Source organism: Psammomys obesus, unplaced genomic scaffold (genome assembly GCF_907164565.1).
Source record: "Psammomys obesus unplaced genomic scaffold, mPsaObe1.curated_primary_1811, whole genome shotgun sequence".
NCBI classification, from domain to species: domain Eukaryota; kingdom Metazoa; phylum Chordata; class Mammalia; order Rodentia; family Muridae; genus Psammomys; species Psammomys obesus.
In genome coordinates, this window is record NW_026596064.1 from 23136385 (window position 1) to 23153650 (window position 17266).

Sequence of the window (17266 nt, forward strand, 5' to 3'; positions counted from 1 at the left end):
TCATATTGACAAAGGACCTTGTGGATTTGAAGTAATGTGGAGATAAAAATCAAGGTAGCACAGAAATCTGTCTGCTGGTCAATCCTTCCATCAGTTGTATGCTGACGATAGAAAAGACATTGCTGTCTCCACTGGCCATAGAAAAGACACCTGGAGAATTCATTGGTGAACCTGTAAGAATTGCTTCTTTTTTTGTTTTGTTTTTAATATAAATTAAAAGGAGATTTATTAGAATGGCTTACAGGTCATAGTTCAGGCAGTTTTTTATATTAATTACAGTTTATTCATTTTTCCCCCAGCTGTAGCCCTCTCCCTCATTCCCTCCCAATCCCTCCATTCCTCTCACATCTCTTCCCATGCCCCTCTCGAAATCTAGATAAGCCATTGCCAGAGTATTTTTTCAGTACAGCAAGAATTTTCATAGGAATCAAAAGGCTAGAAGAAATAAAAGACTTCTGGAAAAAAAAAAAAAGAGGAGGTGGGAGAGACAGGGACCAGCAAAGCGCCCATGTGTGGAACTGTGTGGCATGGTTCTGCAGCATTTTATTTCGTGGAATTTGTGGAACATAATGGAATGAAGAATGTTTTTGCTGGAGTTCATTACTACCTGATTCAGAGCAGTTCACTCCAGGTTTTACCAAAAGACATAAAACCATTATTGTGATGGTCCATCCTGTGGAATTATAGGCAGAATGAATCTATCATTCAATGCAAAGACTGAACTCTGGGACAGAAGATTCTGAGCAGAATACATGTTAAATGCTTTATAAGATGTGGAGATGAAACCCCTGGCAATGGGCAAAGAGACACCTTGTTGGTTGGTGGTGTTGTCCTTATATCCGTCAGGGGCAGAGAAGGTGGCAGCCCTTTATTCATCCAACTTGATGCCTGGCTTGGTGGCCAAAGCCATCTTATGCCTAGGATTCATAAAAATCCAATCCAATCAGATCAAATACAGGCAGCACAGCATGGGATGAGGAAGACAGAGACTTGCGGTCCACCATGGCACAGGCGGGCCATAGAAACCCACTTGCTGCCATACCACTAAGCACTGATGTATGATGTTACCCAGAGACCCAACAACCATGTGGCCAACCTGCAGTGGGAACCACCACAATGTGAGAGTATGTGGTGACAGATGGGAGAGAAAGAGAAGTGAAACAGCTTGAGCATTATGGAGAGAGATGGAGCTGGAGAGTTGAGGATGGAGAGTTGTAGCCTGATGTGGATGGTGAGCCTTGCCACCTGGGGCTATGGTGAGGTCTCAGCCTGAGCTGCTGCTGAGGCTGCGTCTACGGCTAAGCTGCAAAAGGGGTTGGTGTCAACGTCAAACAACCACAGAATGTGACAGAATTAATGGCTGTTCTGTGGTTGTCGGACTGAGAATGGCCCCCATAGTCTCATATATTTGCATGCTTAGTTGTCAGTTGGTCAAACTGTTAGGGAAGGAATAGGTAGTGTTGGAGAAGGGGTGCCACTAGTAGTGGCCTTCAAAGTTTCAAAAGTCTGACGCGTTCCCAGGTGACCCCTGCCCCTGCCTGGTGATTGTGTCTTAAGACATAAGTTCTCAGCTACCACTGCAGAACCATTCCTACCTGCCTGCTACCACATTCTCTACCATGAAGATCATGGACTCACACTTTTAGACTGTAAGCCCTAATAAATCTTTTCTTCTATAAGCTGCCTTGGCCATAGTGTCTTATCACAGAAACAAAAAGGTAAACAAGACACATTCTATCTTCTATCTTTAAATAAGTCTTTGCAATATCTTAAATTCAAAGTTTGTTAAATTTAATTTTTTTAAATAGAGGAATTCAAATCACTTTATTGAATTTACCTTAGCTTCCATTTTTTTCAGATTTGTAATTCTCCTAGATTGTCTTATTGTTCTTGTATCTAGTATTACCAAATAACACTAAGTTCTGAGTCTTGCAGTAGATATTGGGAAACAGCAATAAACAAGACAAGTTTCCATCTTGTGGACTTGGCTCCCTAAACCTACCTAAATCAACGCCCTTTTTGAATCATTATTGTAGCCTCTGCATCAGAGACTGGATTTCTAAATGAAGGCCTGGAATAGGGAACACCATTCTCTGTGACTCATACTAGTGGGTCCATTACTGCCATATCACATGCCTGGGAGTTATGACATAAAAGAGAAACTTAGTTATTCTGACTGGCTTTAGGCTGATGAAATCCAGGAAGGATAAAGCAAGCTGATCAAGATAGGGCAAAGGTTAGACATTGGAAATGTAAGACAGGCTCCTTAGATGGTTTGCCTGCTGGTTCCACAGTCTGTGGTAGGAGAATTGGTGCAAGCTCTCTTCTTCAATCCTAACTGGTTCTTGGCTTCATAGTCATGGTAAACATAACACAACAGAGACATCAGAGCAAACAGGGAATAAGGCACTGTTTACAATGACTTTAGGTATGTGAGAATTTTTAAGTAAACAGCAAAGGGCTCCAGAAGAAGTAACAATACATTATATTTCTTCAAGAACAAGGTAAAAGTCCAGTTAATTTTTGTGGTTCTGGTTTCTTGGAACAGGGGAATTGTAAAGATAAATCAAAAGCATTGTATACAATGAATACACAGATACATATCAGACACCTTTGAGATGACGGAAAGAGCCAAGAAGACTTGAGACAGAGAAAACAGCTTCTCCTGAGAGGGACTTGCCAGTTTCCTGTCAACGAGGGTGAATGAAAACAAAATAAACATGGTGCATTTCTGGTTCTGAGATAAGATTAGCACCAGCTCGGAGGTCTGTAGGGGAAAGGCCTGCTGATGCCCTGTAAAGACAAGGCAGCAATAGGAAGGCCTGGGCAGGCTCCCAGCAAGGAAGCTGTCTAGCTCGATCCCTGCTTCTTTTATTTATTTATTTATTTATTTGTTTATTTATTTATTTATTTATTTATTTATTTCCCCCGCTTCTTTTAATTTGATGTGATGAACCTGTCTCTTGGGACGTACAAGCAAACAATGGAACCTTGGAGGAAAAAGGAGCCTTGGATGGGTACATGATTTGCCCATTTACCAGTCTGACTTTTGTTTATTATGTCTCTTTCAACACCATTCCTACTCCTAGGAACCCCTGGGGTAAAAATAGAATCTTCAGAAATGTAGAGAAGATTAGTGAGGTTTTCTTAAAAGCCACACATCACTCTTAACACCACTCCCCTGCTATCACAAGCTAGTCCCAAACTGAGGAATAGTGCCTGGTAGACACATATTTATAGATTATCAGTTTCCTTGAAGTAAGGGCATTAGAACATGAATTGGTTTCTACTGTGAGGGACATTAGAATGGCTAAGATGCTACAGAAATAGGTATCCTCTTTGGTAGACATACCATTTCCAAATTAGTAATAAAGCCACTACCAACCTGCAATGCTATATCAAAGATGATCTCAAGTGAAAGGAGGTCCAGGTGAAAATGCTGGACTCTACACCTCAGAACTGGATTTGCTAAGGCAGCACACAGGGTCCAGCAGGCTCATGGAAGCCTGGCATGGGGCCAGGGAAGAACTTCTCTCAGTGTGTGATTCACTTACATGTCCCTGACCTCTATGGGAAGCCAGAGCTCTAACATCCTTAGCTAATGGACTTTGGGCCTGAATCCTCTGAGCCTGAGTAGAATAGATGAGCTATGGGTCTACCGCCACCCCATTTAATGGAAACAGTTAACAGCTGGACCCTGCAAAGTAATCCAAAGTGAGATCCCTACCTGAAAAACATGAGAAACAGTTAGAGGAAGCATGATTGAATATGAACAAGGCAAATGAATGCACAGCCTTATTGAACATCTACCACAGGACAGGTACTGATTTAAGGGTCATCACTGCTTTCACCTCATCTACCCATTAAAACTCTGTAATTAACACCCCTTCTTCTTTGGCAACTGATATATGTGTTGAACAAGTCAATTGTTCAAATTCACAGAAAATTAAATGGCATATCCTCTGTGGCTCCAGCTATACTGCGCTAGACCCTTGAACATATCCTGTCGTCTTTAATCTCTGTAGCTTGAACTTCTGTTCCTTCCCAACAGCATCATCATTCCACGTATACCACAGACTTCTACTCAGTTTACTCCTACTTGTCCTTTGCATAAGGGCTTACTTTCACTTCCCCACAAAGTCCTTCCTGTCCCACCCGCTTTACCACCCCCAGTTTCAGTTAGCTGCCTTCTTTCATGCTTCCATTTCCCCATCCCAGCATCTGCTATCTTACTGAAACTGTCTATGTACTAGCTGCTCTTCATTGGCTATAATCGCTTATGAGTCCAGCGCCAATGCCTTATTTTTAACCACACTTTAAGTAAGTATATGAACCACTTTCTGGTTCATAGCAGAATTCCATAAAAGGTTTTGAGTTGTTTGAGACCCAGTGTTTAGAACTTTAGGACTATAAGTTAGAGTTATTGCAGCTAGCTTTCAGATGGCTGGCAATAACTGGCTTAAAATTGTCCCCTAATTCCTGCCTCTTCTGAAGGAAGAAAGAACTTTGGATGGGGATTAAGGACATCACATCTGGAGGGCTGTGGAGGCTTGTGTCCATCAAGGCTTGTGATCCAGAAGATCCAGAGAGATACACTCACTGTAATAAACTTTGTGCCTAAGTAGGAGGGCAAAATTTCAGAACTGCCTCCCTTGGATACTATGAGATAGAACTGGATAAAAAGGGAGATGCTGTAGGAAAAACTTTCACCAACAGATGTGCCCTGAGAACCTGCTAGGTATAACTAGGTTGGTCCATATAAAAATTACCAAGAAGAAAAGGTAACTAGAAGCCACCTGTGATGGTACACTTCTATAACTCCACCTGATAAAGAGTCTGAGGAGGGAGGATTTAAGTTCATGGTCAGCCTGAGTAACTAATACAGACCTTATCTCAAAAAAAAAAGAAAAAAAAAAGAGTAACAAGAAAGATTGGCAGATCTTAAAACTGAGCCATCTGTTAGAAAGTCAGATGGCTGATCTTCATCGTCAACTTGGTTTGATTTAGATTCACCTAAGAGATACATCTCTGGATATATGTGTGAAGGTTTCTCAACATCTTAAGTAAGAAGAGAATATCCTTGACTATCATCAATATGGATGGCATATTGATGAGTTTGAATCTTGGAATGAGAATATATAAGGTAAAAAGAGAAAGCCATCAGAGCAATGGTTCTCAAGATGCACAACCCTTTCACAGGGGTCACATGTCAGATATCCTGTATATCAGATGTTTACAATTCATAACAGTAGCAAAATTACAGTTATAAAGTTGCAATGAAAATAATTTTATGGTTGGAGGTCACCACAACATAAGGAACTGTATTAAAGGCTTGCAGCGCTAGGATGGTTGAGAAGCACTGCGCAGAACATATGAGTCCCCTTCCTCTTAGACCATTAAGATGTGGGAAAGCAGCCACGTAACACCCGTCATCACAAAGAGGCCTTCCACCACTCCTTTTCAGCTGAGATGGACTGTATCACCCCAAACTGTAAACCAAAATAAACTTCCCATTCCTTAAGTTGCTTCTTGTCAGGCATTTGATCACAGTTATGAGGAAAGTCATCTATATATTATGGCGATTTAAAACTTTCCTCACGTGTTCTGTTACATTGAAGACTTTGAGTATGTGGCAGTTAGTCTTCAGATCACAGCACAAAAGCATGCACAAACCAAGATGCATCACACGGTTGCTACTCACAGCAGCTGTCTATTATCCGAATTGGGGCTTCTTCTCCATTTCTGTCATCCCTGAGATCTCTACACCTTCTTGGATCTCAATTGATTCCATTTCTAACAGCTTTTAGCACAACCGTAGCTTCTTTTTAGAAGTAGATACTCACTCTGTGTGGGTGGTGGGTAGAGAACAGATGATTTATTTACTTTCTGCTTTTAAGATTTAATGAAAATTTCTGAGGAAGACATACAGCCTACATAATTTTAATGAGTTATTTCTTAATAAACAGAGAGTTCATTCTAGACTGAGATTTTAGATTCTTAAAAGCCCTTACCCTTAGGGTTTCAAAGATTGTTGTTATTATTTGTGATACAGAGAGTTAGTTAAGGCCTTGCACATGCCAGTCTGGTACATTATCAATAGATTATATATAACCAAATTTCTTTTTACGTTCTTCAATAAAATTTAAGACACAGTCTCACTAAGTTGTATAACTAAGGTCTCGATCTCACTGCAGCTCTGGCAGACTTTGAATTCGCAGCCCTCCTGCCTCAGTTTTCCAAGGAGCAAGGATTATAGGCCTACTTCCCAAGCCTGACCCTTTTAGCATTTTTATGATGATATGAGTACCAGGCTGGATATAAACGGCACATTAGAGGGCCCTCTGCATCCATATGTACTGTCCCTGGAAGCCAAAGACACACCTTCCAACCTCATCAAACATTCACCTTGCTTTGAATACCAAACATTTATCATACACCCAAGTCCTTTTTGTTCTGTTGCTTAGATACTTACCTCCTCTAATGCTAATAGGCACTGAGCCTAGAGCCCTATCATGTAATGATGGTGTACCATCTTCCAGGGAAAATGTTCAAAGACTAACGCAAACCCTTGCATTCGCATTGTTCTTTAAGCCATGGTAAGATTCTTGAAAACAAGAAGATATTGGAAAGAGGATGCCCCATGTCTCCTAATCCATTTTTTAAAAATATCAACAGCTTCTAGGTCCTTCAGATCCTTGACCCTCTACAATTTTTTCTTACAGTATCTGTGTCTGGTATTGAGCTGACTATATCCAGCAGCAACAGTGGCTCAAGAAGCAGGGATTCTTACTCAGGATGGGGAGATGAAGGTCTATGGCCTTCTACAGAGTGAGTCACAAAACCTGAAAGGACTCTGTGCCATGTGCCCCATCTCAGAGTGATTCTGACTCCCTTTGGATGAACCTTGCAGGACTCAGGGATCTAAGGTACAGAATGCACGGTCTGATGGCAGTGTTTCAGAGAGCCATTTCTCCACCCAACTTGGACAAACGTCCCCCAGACAGATGATGTCACTGAAACTTGAGGCAAGACTCATTAAAAATCTATGCTCTCAGTGGCTGACAAAACATTTCATAGAACCCTCGGGAACTGACAATATGAACTTTGACTATGTAGCCATTCTGCAGAGAAAATTGGCAGTACATGGTGAAATCATGAGAGCCTACACCCTATGACCTAGCTAGTCCTCTCTGTCATCTACACTTCAGAGAAGCTCAGGCGTGATCCACAAAGGGACATTTACAAGGTTGACCACTGTAGCCCAGACAGGGGAATAGTAGTCATGACGATGGTACTAAGGCTGGCTAATACGTACTAGATATTTAGGTTTTAAGTGTTTTACACAAGCTCAGTAATCCCTGAAGTAGATACCCTTGTGAACACTGTTTTAGAAATGAGAGAACTGAAGATTCATAATGCCGAGATTCATAATGGTCTGAGTTCACACAGCTGGAAAGCCTGTTATGATGACAGACAATCTGGCTCTGAGGCTGTGCTTTCAATCATTGTACTTCATACCTGCCTCTGTAACTATGCCTGGGATAGTGTGTATCAACGCATGTGCAAGCATCAAAGGCACATTGCAGAGTGAAAAGGAGTCAAGAAACTAGTCCTGCTATCTAGCATACACAAGCAGGCGCGCGCACACACACACACACACACACACACACACACACACACACACACACAGAACATATACAGAGGAAACAGAACACCATAACATTTTAAATTTATTACCATACAAAGACACCCAACATGTTTACAAGTGCTCCTAAGCTGTCACAGGTGAGAGCCAGGCATGACAAAGACATACACAAAGAAATAAAGCAATGGGGTATCTAGCTCAGAAGGGAGATAGCTGAGTGCTTCGCTCTGCTCACTTTTTCGGACGTTTATGTCCCCCTCCCTACATGCTCCTCTTCATAAAGTTAGAACCAAAGCTTCATCTAGACTTCAGGGAGAATCATGGGTGACACATTCACTCTCACTCGCTTCCTTGGGGTTCTGTTTGACGAGCAGTCTTTTATCTATGCACATTCTTCCTGGCGTTTTCCTTTATAGTATTAGCAATTTTGTCCCATTTCATAGGTGAAAAGAAAAGAAATTCAAAAAGAAAACAATCTTCTTATTACTAGGAGATCAGAGGGTCAGCCATGGGCTTTACAGAATAGCACAATAATGGTCCAGGCAGCCACTGGTTTGGTCTGTAGAAATAGCCACCAGTTTTTCAGAGACAGAGGCCCTCTTCTAACAGTGTAGCCTAAGACATCAAAGCAAGGATGGTAACGACATCTAGAATTGTTTGGGAATAGGGTATCGTGGCAAATATTGGAGAGTGCTGAGCATTGTTTACACTTTTGCACAATGTGCTGAGGCATAGATGAACACTTCTTGATCTGTTCTTGCCTGTACATCTAAAAAAGTGGTTAATGGTGATCAAACATAGACATTGTTTAGATACCTGCATATGGCTGTTCCTCATGTAGGAGTACACGTCATCCATAGCTAATGCTGTGGATAGATGGGTTTCAAGGAATAATTTAATAAGACATTTTTTTTTTTCATGGCAAATGCCCAATGTCTTCATAAAGTTATCTCTCCTTCCTCTCCCCCTTCCCTTTTCTCTCTTTTCTTCTCCTGCCCTTCACCCTCCCCTTCTTTCTTTCTAAGTCACTTTGGGCCCATGACCCACCCAGAGATATAGCTAGTAAGGCAGGAGCTCCCCAATGCCCACATCTTCCCAGGAGTTACTCCATCATTAAACCTGAGTCTTTCCTACCAGGTCTCAACTTCAGACTATTGACTTCTTAGTAGTGGGTAGCCCAGACCTTAGACCAGGAACTGATAATCTACGTAACTGATAGAGCCAAATAGTGCACACTAGAAGTTAAAAAAGAACCAGTTTTTATTTAAACTTAATAATTTTGTATAACAGGATAAGATTCTTTCATACACTCCTTAACTGAACAGCCTCATATCCATAAAATACAAAGGATCTCTGATGATATGGCAGGACAGTAATTTTTGTAGGGGAGCTTGAACAGGGACATTAAACAACAGTGGTTTGGTGACCATCAATTTGCTTGAGGAAACTTCCCTTGTAAGAATTAAAGCAAAGGGAACTTCCCCATGTTGCCTTGCTTAGGGATTTGGCAATGGTCTCTCTTCTAACTACTCACAGAGCTTATAAACCAACAGGTTTCAATGTGCTATCAGCATCTTAGGTGCTCCATTTTGAGTTGATCCATTGGGCTTAGTTAAGGAGATTAGTCCAAACCAATGATATCTGCCTTAGTTTGCTGTTACTGTACCTAAATACTCCATAAAAGAATAAAAAGCTTTGCCTGCTCATGAGGTGGGAAGTTGAATCATTCAGTGTTGTGAGACAATATTTGTTACAGTCTTTTCTTGCCATTGGAGACTCTGCAGAGTACTGAGGTATCATGGAACATCATTTGAACCAATGAGCCCAGTCAGTCTCAAGGTAAGTTGTGAATTCATGAATAGACTCAACCACTGGTGAGAGGAGCCCTCATAGCCCAATGATGTCTTAAGGGTTCCATGTGCCCTATCTCTTAATACCTTGTAGAGCAGATGAGATTTCTGCATGAGCTTCGGGTAGGACATTTAAACCATCGTGGTCTCCTGTGAATTTAATAGTAGTGGTAAGGAATATTATTCACCACGTGGCAATCATATACATGTGTGCTTACCATGTTCCAAACACAGTAATAAATGCTTCCCATGTCTTCTCTCAGTAATCTCATGAAAATCTCATCAAAAATGTGCTAGCACATTTTTAGATAAACAGGTGACATTCAAAGAGACCAACGTCAAGCAGCCATAAAACTTCACAACAAAGCTTCAGATTAGAGTTTTGTTTTGGCCTCTGTCAAACTTGGTTCCCTAAACATTCATGACATAAAGAAATTTTAAGCCTTTACCATAGCTTTTGGGCAACTGGGTAATCTCCACACCTACCTAGGTAGGGCATGAAGGCTATTTAGCATTGTTTCTTGGTTGGCTGGTCAACTTCTGAACAAGAAGTTCAAAAGCTTGCATTGTAGCTTGTGCCATAATGGGCTCTGATTGGGATTTTCCTTTGCGAGATCTTTGCCACCTCAAGCAGACCAATTCCTGTTTTTTTTTACTCAGGACCTTCCCAAAGGACCACTGCTGCTGCTTCCTGTTGGCTATGACTCCGTACACAGCAGGGTGCGTTGCAGTGAGTAACTGGCCCCAGTGTGTGGCCATGAGCAGGATCAAGAAGTGATCTCGTAAATCAAACCTGGTACCTGATGGACTTGGGGAAAACAAGTGGAGGGGGTCTCTGAAGCTGAGTAACAATACACGCTGAGAAAGAAGAGGAAAAAATTTTTTAAAATGTCTTGTGATAATATAAAAAGTGTTTCTATTCCTGCACAAAGAGAGACACACAAGTCTGACCCCTTGCTTCCTGCAGTCCAACTCACACCAAACCACGTGGATGGAGAAAGGAAGATTCTTGCAAAATCTACTTCATAGTTGCCTTGCACGTTACACTTTCTCCGGAAGAATTGTGATATCAAGAAGGCCAGTGCAAGACAGTCTATTTTGTAGTCACATGAACTGAGTCTAAGGAGCCAAAGATATGGCAACATTTCATCAGCCATTTAGGACAGCAGACCTATGACCAGAGTTTGAACCTGAAAATGAATACTTCATTACCTTATTTATTGAACTTTTTCATTTCTACAGAAAGACTCATTAATATTGAAATCAATGCCCTATGATAATTCTTTAGCTATAAGCTAGATTTTTTGCTCCTGTTTTTGGGGGATGAAAAAGAGATAGTCTCCAAGGAATAGATGAGTGCAAGGGATGTGAGTATTTAAAGTCTTCTTATTGAAATATGACACAACAGAAATCCTAAATATTCAGCAGAACAAACTCTCACAAAGAGAAAATCCTATGAATCATCTTTTAGATCCAGAAATAGATTATTTGCATCCTAGCAGCCTCTTTAATGCCAGCAACTGTGATTGCTACAGGGCAGACCAATGTTGCAATTAATAGCTGAAATAAAGTTTTCAGGGTAAGAGAAGAAGGCTCTTTGAGGGTAGCTCTTTGGTGAGGTGATGCAGGAAATATGTAGGACAGTATTATGGTAGGGGAAGGAGTTCCAGAGAACAGAGGTGGCTCAAACAGGGTGGAGTTTGCTGTTAGCTCCATAGGGGAGAACATGGGGAACAAGAAAAGGAGATGGGAAGACCCGTCATCAGAATAGCCCCCTAAGACTGTTGCTGCTTCTTAACATAACTGCTTCTAAGCTGGCAGTGCTAGCTCATGGTGAGAACCCCCAAGCTACCTCTACATACAGTATCGGGCTCTGTCTCCTACAATCTGTGAGGTTCCAATGGTGTTGAGATGCACGTGAGCCAGATGAAGAGACTTACAAGAGGCTCATGCGTCTTTAGCTTAGCTGTCCAACTCCCACATGGCTGAGAGCAAGACAGGCGAAGGAACCGCACACTCATTAGTTGCTCAATTTCAAGAGAACTGAGAACTGGATGTGGTTGAAATAGAGCTTTCTCTTTTAAATTGTTCATCTTTTCCCTTTTATTGAAAATGGATTCTTTTCTCATACAATATAATCAGGATTACAGCTTCCCCTCCCTCTCCACCTCCCAGTTCCTCCCCATGTACCCTCCCCTCAGGATTCACTTCCTTATTATCTCTCACTAGAAAAGAACAGGCTTCTAGAACTAACAACCTCCCCTCACTATCTAATCATCTTCTAAAGATTCCAAACTCTTAAACCACCACATTCAGGCTAAGAGACAGACAAATGAGTTGGTTGTGGATCACAGACAATTCATGCCATATCACAGTTTTTCCCTTCCTTCCCCCTGTTCTTCCCCTCACCATCTTCTCTCCTCTTCCTACAAAAAAAAAAAGGAATTTTGAAAGGATTTATTTGTTTGTTTTTATGTGTATGAATGTTTACCTACTTGTATGCATGCATGTGAACTACATGTGCATGCCTGGTGGCAGGGAAGGTCAGAAGATGGCATCAGATCCCCTGGAACTATAGTCACGGACAGTTGTGAGATGCCAAGGGGGTGTTGGGAACCATTCTCAGGCTCCTCAGAAGAGTGGCCAGTGCTCATGACCACATAGTGCAATTTTAAAACACTTCTGACTAATTATAAAAAAAATATATTTTGCCTTGCAGTTATTTTAAAGTTTGTGTAACAATATCCACCTGTACTGAAATCAATGGAAAGCCCAAATAACCCTACGTTGCTTTTACTTATTTGGCTTGCTCACCAGCTTGCTAAGTCCCCTGCATAATAAATCTGTTCTCAATTGTTTGTTTTTGTTGTAGATATTGAAGTTGTCTATGTTTTTCTTTTTCTTTCTTTCTTTCTTTCTTTCTTTCTTTCTTTCTTTCTTTCTTTCTTTCTCTCTTTCTCTCTCCCTTTCTCCCTTTCTCCCTTCCTTCCTTCCTTCCTTCCTTCCTTCCTTCCTTCCTTCCTTCCTTCCTTCCTTTCTTCCTTCCTTTCTGTTTGTTTTTTGAGACAGGGTTTCTTTGTGGAGCCCTGGTTGTCTTGGAATTCCCTTTGTAAATCAGGCTGGTCTCCCCCTCCGAAATCCCCTTGCCCTTGCCTTCCAAGTGCTGGGATTAAAGGTGTATGCTGCCACTGCCAAGCTGTAAGTTTTTAAAGAACTTCTTCAGATTTAAAACCAGTTGAAACCACTCATCCGTCTTCTGAGTTCTTTAAAAGTCCAGTGAGTGACCATTTTGATATCTGAGGGTCCAGACTGTATCCCCAGAGCACAGTAACGGTACTTTGAGATGTCATATAAAGAGCCATATAAAAATTGCTGAAATTCATTATTTTCATTAACACTCTCAAGCCATGTCCTCTAGCTTGGCTCTCCCTCTTCCTCACAGTTGGCTGCCTTTTGAATAATGCCTTTTGGGCAGTTTGTCTGATACCTTTTAATGTTAAGTTTTTGCTGACTTCATGAGCTAAGAGGTAGGGTTTGTAGACATTGGTATGAATTGCCCCCTTTCAACATGGAGAATGAGGCACCACAGGAACGGTAGACACTTGTAAAGGTCTGTGAAAGAAAGGCTAAAACTTCAACAAGGAGAGTTAGAGGTCTGAGTGGGAGTACAAAATGAGAGATTCAGGAGTGTAAAGTTCACTCAACTCATAACAATGAAAACTAAGCAAGCCTCAAAATATCATCAAAGATAAACATTGACTCCCCAGCCCTGGGAGCTACATGAAAAAGCAGCAGTAAGTACGCTTCCAATGATCCTAAGAATGATTAAATTTGTCCTTCAATTTCATTAGTTAAGTATATTATAAAATGTGAGGACTTTGTACATGGTCACACACTCAGAATTGTACTTAAACCCAGATCGCTTCAACTCAACCAGTCATATTCTTGTCATAAAATTCTACTAACTCCTAAAATCGTTTCCAAACCATTGGGACTCTAGATAAGTATGTTGCCAATGAGATGCATGATCTGTAGCTTTATTGGTATGTCAACCATGAATAGGCAAGATGTAACTCCTTTCCTGCCAAGAACTGAGAACTTCAGATGTTGGTGCCCTCTGTCCCTATCATTCCATCTTGGGCTTTAAGTGCCTGTCTCCTAGAATTTGTCAGTTTGTGTTATAGCACTGGGTTTAGAGTGTCATGACCCTCTCAGCTCTTAGGATTATAGTTCCTTAGATGCCAGAGCTAGTAATTTTGGTGGTTTTGTGTTATTCTTTTAGGGCTTGCAGGATTTCTGCCATCTCAGCTCTTAGTAGCTTTTCATTTTCTTCTCAGCTTTAATTTCAGGTTTGCACAGTCTCTGCTCTTCAGCCGACTTCTAGCTATTGTTGGTTGTGCTTGGATGACTTTTAGTTCAGGACTGTTTGCTTTTCATGCTACCAGCTCAGTCTGCTCTAGTAACAATAAAGAACACAGTAGGCAAGAGAGTCATTCATATGTGACGTGACTGAGGGTAGTGTACAGGAGGGACAACTACTTGGAGGAACAACTACTTCCCTCAAGGAGTGACTTGAGGGCAGATGGTGGAGGGCTGGTTACAGACAGTCACATATACACAAAGCCTCTCGATTGCTGGCCGTCTACTCTCAACTTAGTCATGCTGGGTGCAGGCACGCTAGGCTCACTGCCCCAGTGATCATGGGCAGAGGAGGAATTCCTTTCTCACCATATTGACAACACCTGTAGGCATACTAAAGAAGCAGTGGGTAGGGCCATCTGAAGTAGTTACAGCTATGGTGAGATGGGATCTTCCTGAAGCTATAAGATGTGTGAAACTGAATTATCCAGGGCTATCGCAAGGTATCTAGCGCCCACGACAGAAACAAAGTCACCCAAAAGAAAACCCTGAGCTTGGAACAAGGGCTGTGGCATTAATGGTGGTTCCTATGGCTGTCATAAAGTTCCTTGAGAACTTCTGATTATTAAATGGTAGGCTCCTTGGGTACGAGGGGTTAAAGCAGCCATGATTATAGCCAGAGACCACTTGCCTGATTGTCAGCTCTTATAGTCTGATGACAAAGGGCAGTAGAAGAGTTTAACAGCTCCTGCAGGGAGAGAGAGAGAGAGGAGAGAGAAAGAGCATTTTGTTCTCTCTATTCTCTCTACCCACATGGAAAGATTTTCCCACTCTGGCTAATGACCCATACACCAACATCTTTTGGAATCACACTCATAGATCCCTTCTCCCTTGAAACACGTTGCCAATTCTATAGGTGTTCCTTAATCCACCTGAGTTTGTGGCTTAAAAGTAACTGTGAGAACAATTGGATGTTGTAGCTTATTTAGGGGCATTGCTCTAACTTCTCCAGAGGAAGGAAATGACTGGAATGAAGGGTTCTTAATGATGCAGGTTAAACAATGGTCAGTAAACAGCAACTGAAGAGCTGTATGCTGAGAGTACTATACCAGTAAGATCTGAGAAAGTTTATGGGGGGGGGGCTGCAAAAACAGGGAAATCGGGCTTAAGGTGGGAGCTCACAATCTCAGTCTTATTTTCAACTGGCCTCAGCGGAAGGAGTTCTGAGCTCTTTTCCTCATCCTTACCCTCTACACATATAAACTGGAATCACAGGCCTCTTATCCCACCATTTCTGGGAGATTCTTGAGCAAGGGTGACTCCGTGGTGGTTGCATCTAAAGGTTATCAAAAAGTGCATGTCTCCGGATGCTGTAAAACTTATGGCTTGAGTCAGATGTAGTGATGTGAAAAAAATGCTTGTACGGTGGGCGGGGTGATATGAAGCAAATGATATCCGGCTGGCCTACGTGAGCGTGCTAAGTTCTAAAGGTCCAGTTCTATCCCTGATTTTCACTCTGCTAACTTCTCCCACTCTTCACTGTTCCACTAATGTTATATTTTATAGGCTACCCTCAAATAATTGTATTCTGCCTCCAATGTGCAATTGATAGGGAAGTCGTGACAACCTTATTCTACTGTTCTGTTGGATGACTATTAGTATGAAGAATGGCAGTGGAGGTGACCCTTTTTGCCCTGTAGCTCACTGTTTTCTCTGAAACTAAAGAGATTGAGTGTAAAGACCCTACTTGTGTAAGATCTGTTGATGGCGGAATTACTAAATCCAAGGAAAACACACAGAATATCTTGAGAATATTCAACACTTGAAAATGTGTTGCCAAATTTTATGAAGTAAACATCAAAGCTACATGTCATACACACAGGGAATACTGTTATAGGTTTAGGAGTAATGGGGGTGTCTGGCATGTGCTTTAGAGGGAGAACATGATTCTGATCTGGGTAAGTGGCTCTTATTTTCATGACCTCAGAGAAAAACAATCCTAAGTAATGAAATCTCCAGGTGGTACCTTGGAAGCCTTCTGAGGTATGAAAGAAGGCCAAGAAGAATTAATGAGACTAAGAAAGAGAAAGAGGAGAGAGGGAGGGAGGGAGAGAGAGAGAGAGAGAGAGAGAGAGAGAGAGAGAGAGAGAGAGAACATCTGTTTAGAAGTAACTACCACAATGATTGCTTCCCATCTGGTGTAGTACCAGAATGGAATTCCCACGGAATGGGGGATTCAGATGTAAGGGTATCCCTTAGCTGGCGGGACCTGTGACCTAAAGATCAAATGCAGCCAACAAATTAAATGGGGAAGAACCTGAAGAACTGTGCCCTTGACAGCAGTAGGAGAAGCAATCAGCCTGGTGTACAGGTTTAAGTCAGAATCTAAAGCAAGTCTGTGACCTGGCTTACCCTTTGGGTACCACCACCCTTATTCTGCTCTCTGAAACATGTGGCCTTGGCTTCAGCTGCAAGTTGGCCCTTGAATCAGGCCAGACCCCACACAATGGAGCTCTCACTTTCTAGCTTTATTTCCCTTTCCTTTCTCTTCTCTTCCTTTTCCTGCTGAAAATCCTCAAACAACAAGCTCGTGGTCTTAGCCTTATTTTTTGTCTCTTTCTCTTAAACCTTGCTTTAAGCTTTACTCTTCTGCAAACGCAGTAGTTAGGTCTTTTCTTGTGTTTCTTGCAAAATTGAGGATCATGAAACCAGGAACTTTCTTTTTTTAACTTTTTTTTATTATTACCATTTATTACAATTTATTCAACTTGTACCCAGGCTGTGGTCCCCTTCCACCCCACCCTCCTTCCCTCTTCTCCCCTATGCCACTCCCCTAGTCCACTAATGGGTGAGGTCCTTTTCCCCTTCCCTCTGACCCTAGCCTATCAGGTCTCATTAGTACTGGTTGCATTGTCTTCCTCTGTGGCCTGGCAAGGCTGCACCCCCCAGGGGAAGGTGATCAGGGAGCCTGTCACTGAGTCCAGGAACTTTTCTTATGAAGCATATTATTCTCCTTTCTGTCCATCCATTGGCCTTCAGAGGCCCCAGCACTGAGCTTGCATTTGATAGCATCTATTCTTAAAATGGCAGCTGAGGATTCAGGAAAATAGGAAGAAAAATGCACATGTGCAACAGCTTCAGAAAAAGAATGGAGCCTGGTTTGAGGGAGGGGATTTGAGGCATTTAAAAAAAAATCTATCTTTTTTGGCACAGTTCATTTGGTGACTTTGATGTTCGTGAGTCTGGGTGATGTAGAAGTCTTATCTTAGTAAATTATCAGTAAAATCCACACTGGCAGCAGAAAAAGTAGGCAAAATGCAATGACCTCTTCAGGTTAGAAGGTGGTGCTCTCAGGGAATTTGCCAGTATTTCTAGGGTGGGAACAGTGTGTGTTTGCTGAAGCCAACACTTT

The 17266-nt window shown here is 41.8% G+C and overlaps 1 non-coding gene across 1 annotated transcript; it reads left to right on the forward strand.

The window, feature by feature from the left end:
* The first annotated feature begins 783 nt into the window (after positions 1-783).
* Positions 784-930, forward strand: LOC129689879 (small nucleolar RNA SNORA48). Its single transcript, XR_008722201.1, has one exon. It is a non-coding gene; the product is annotated as a small nucleolar RNA SNORA48 (small nucleolar RNA).
* The last annotated feature ends 16336 nt before the right edge of the window (positions 931-17266 follow it).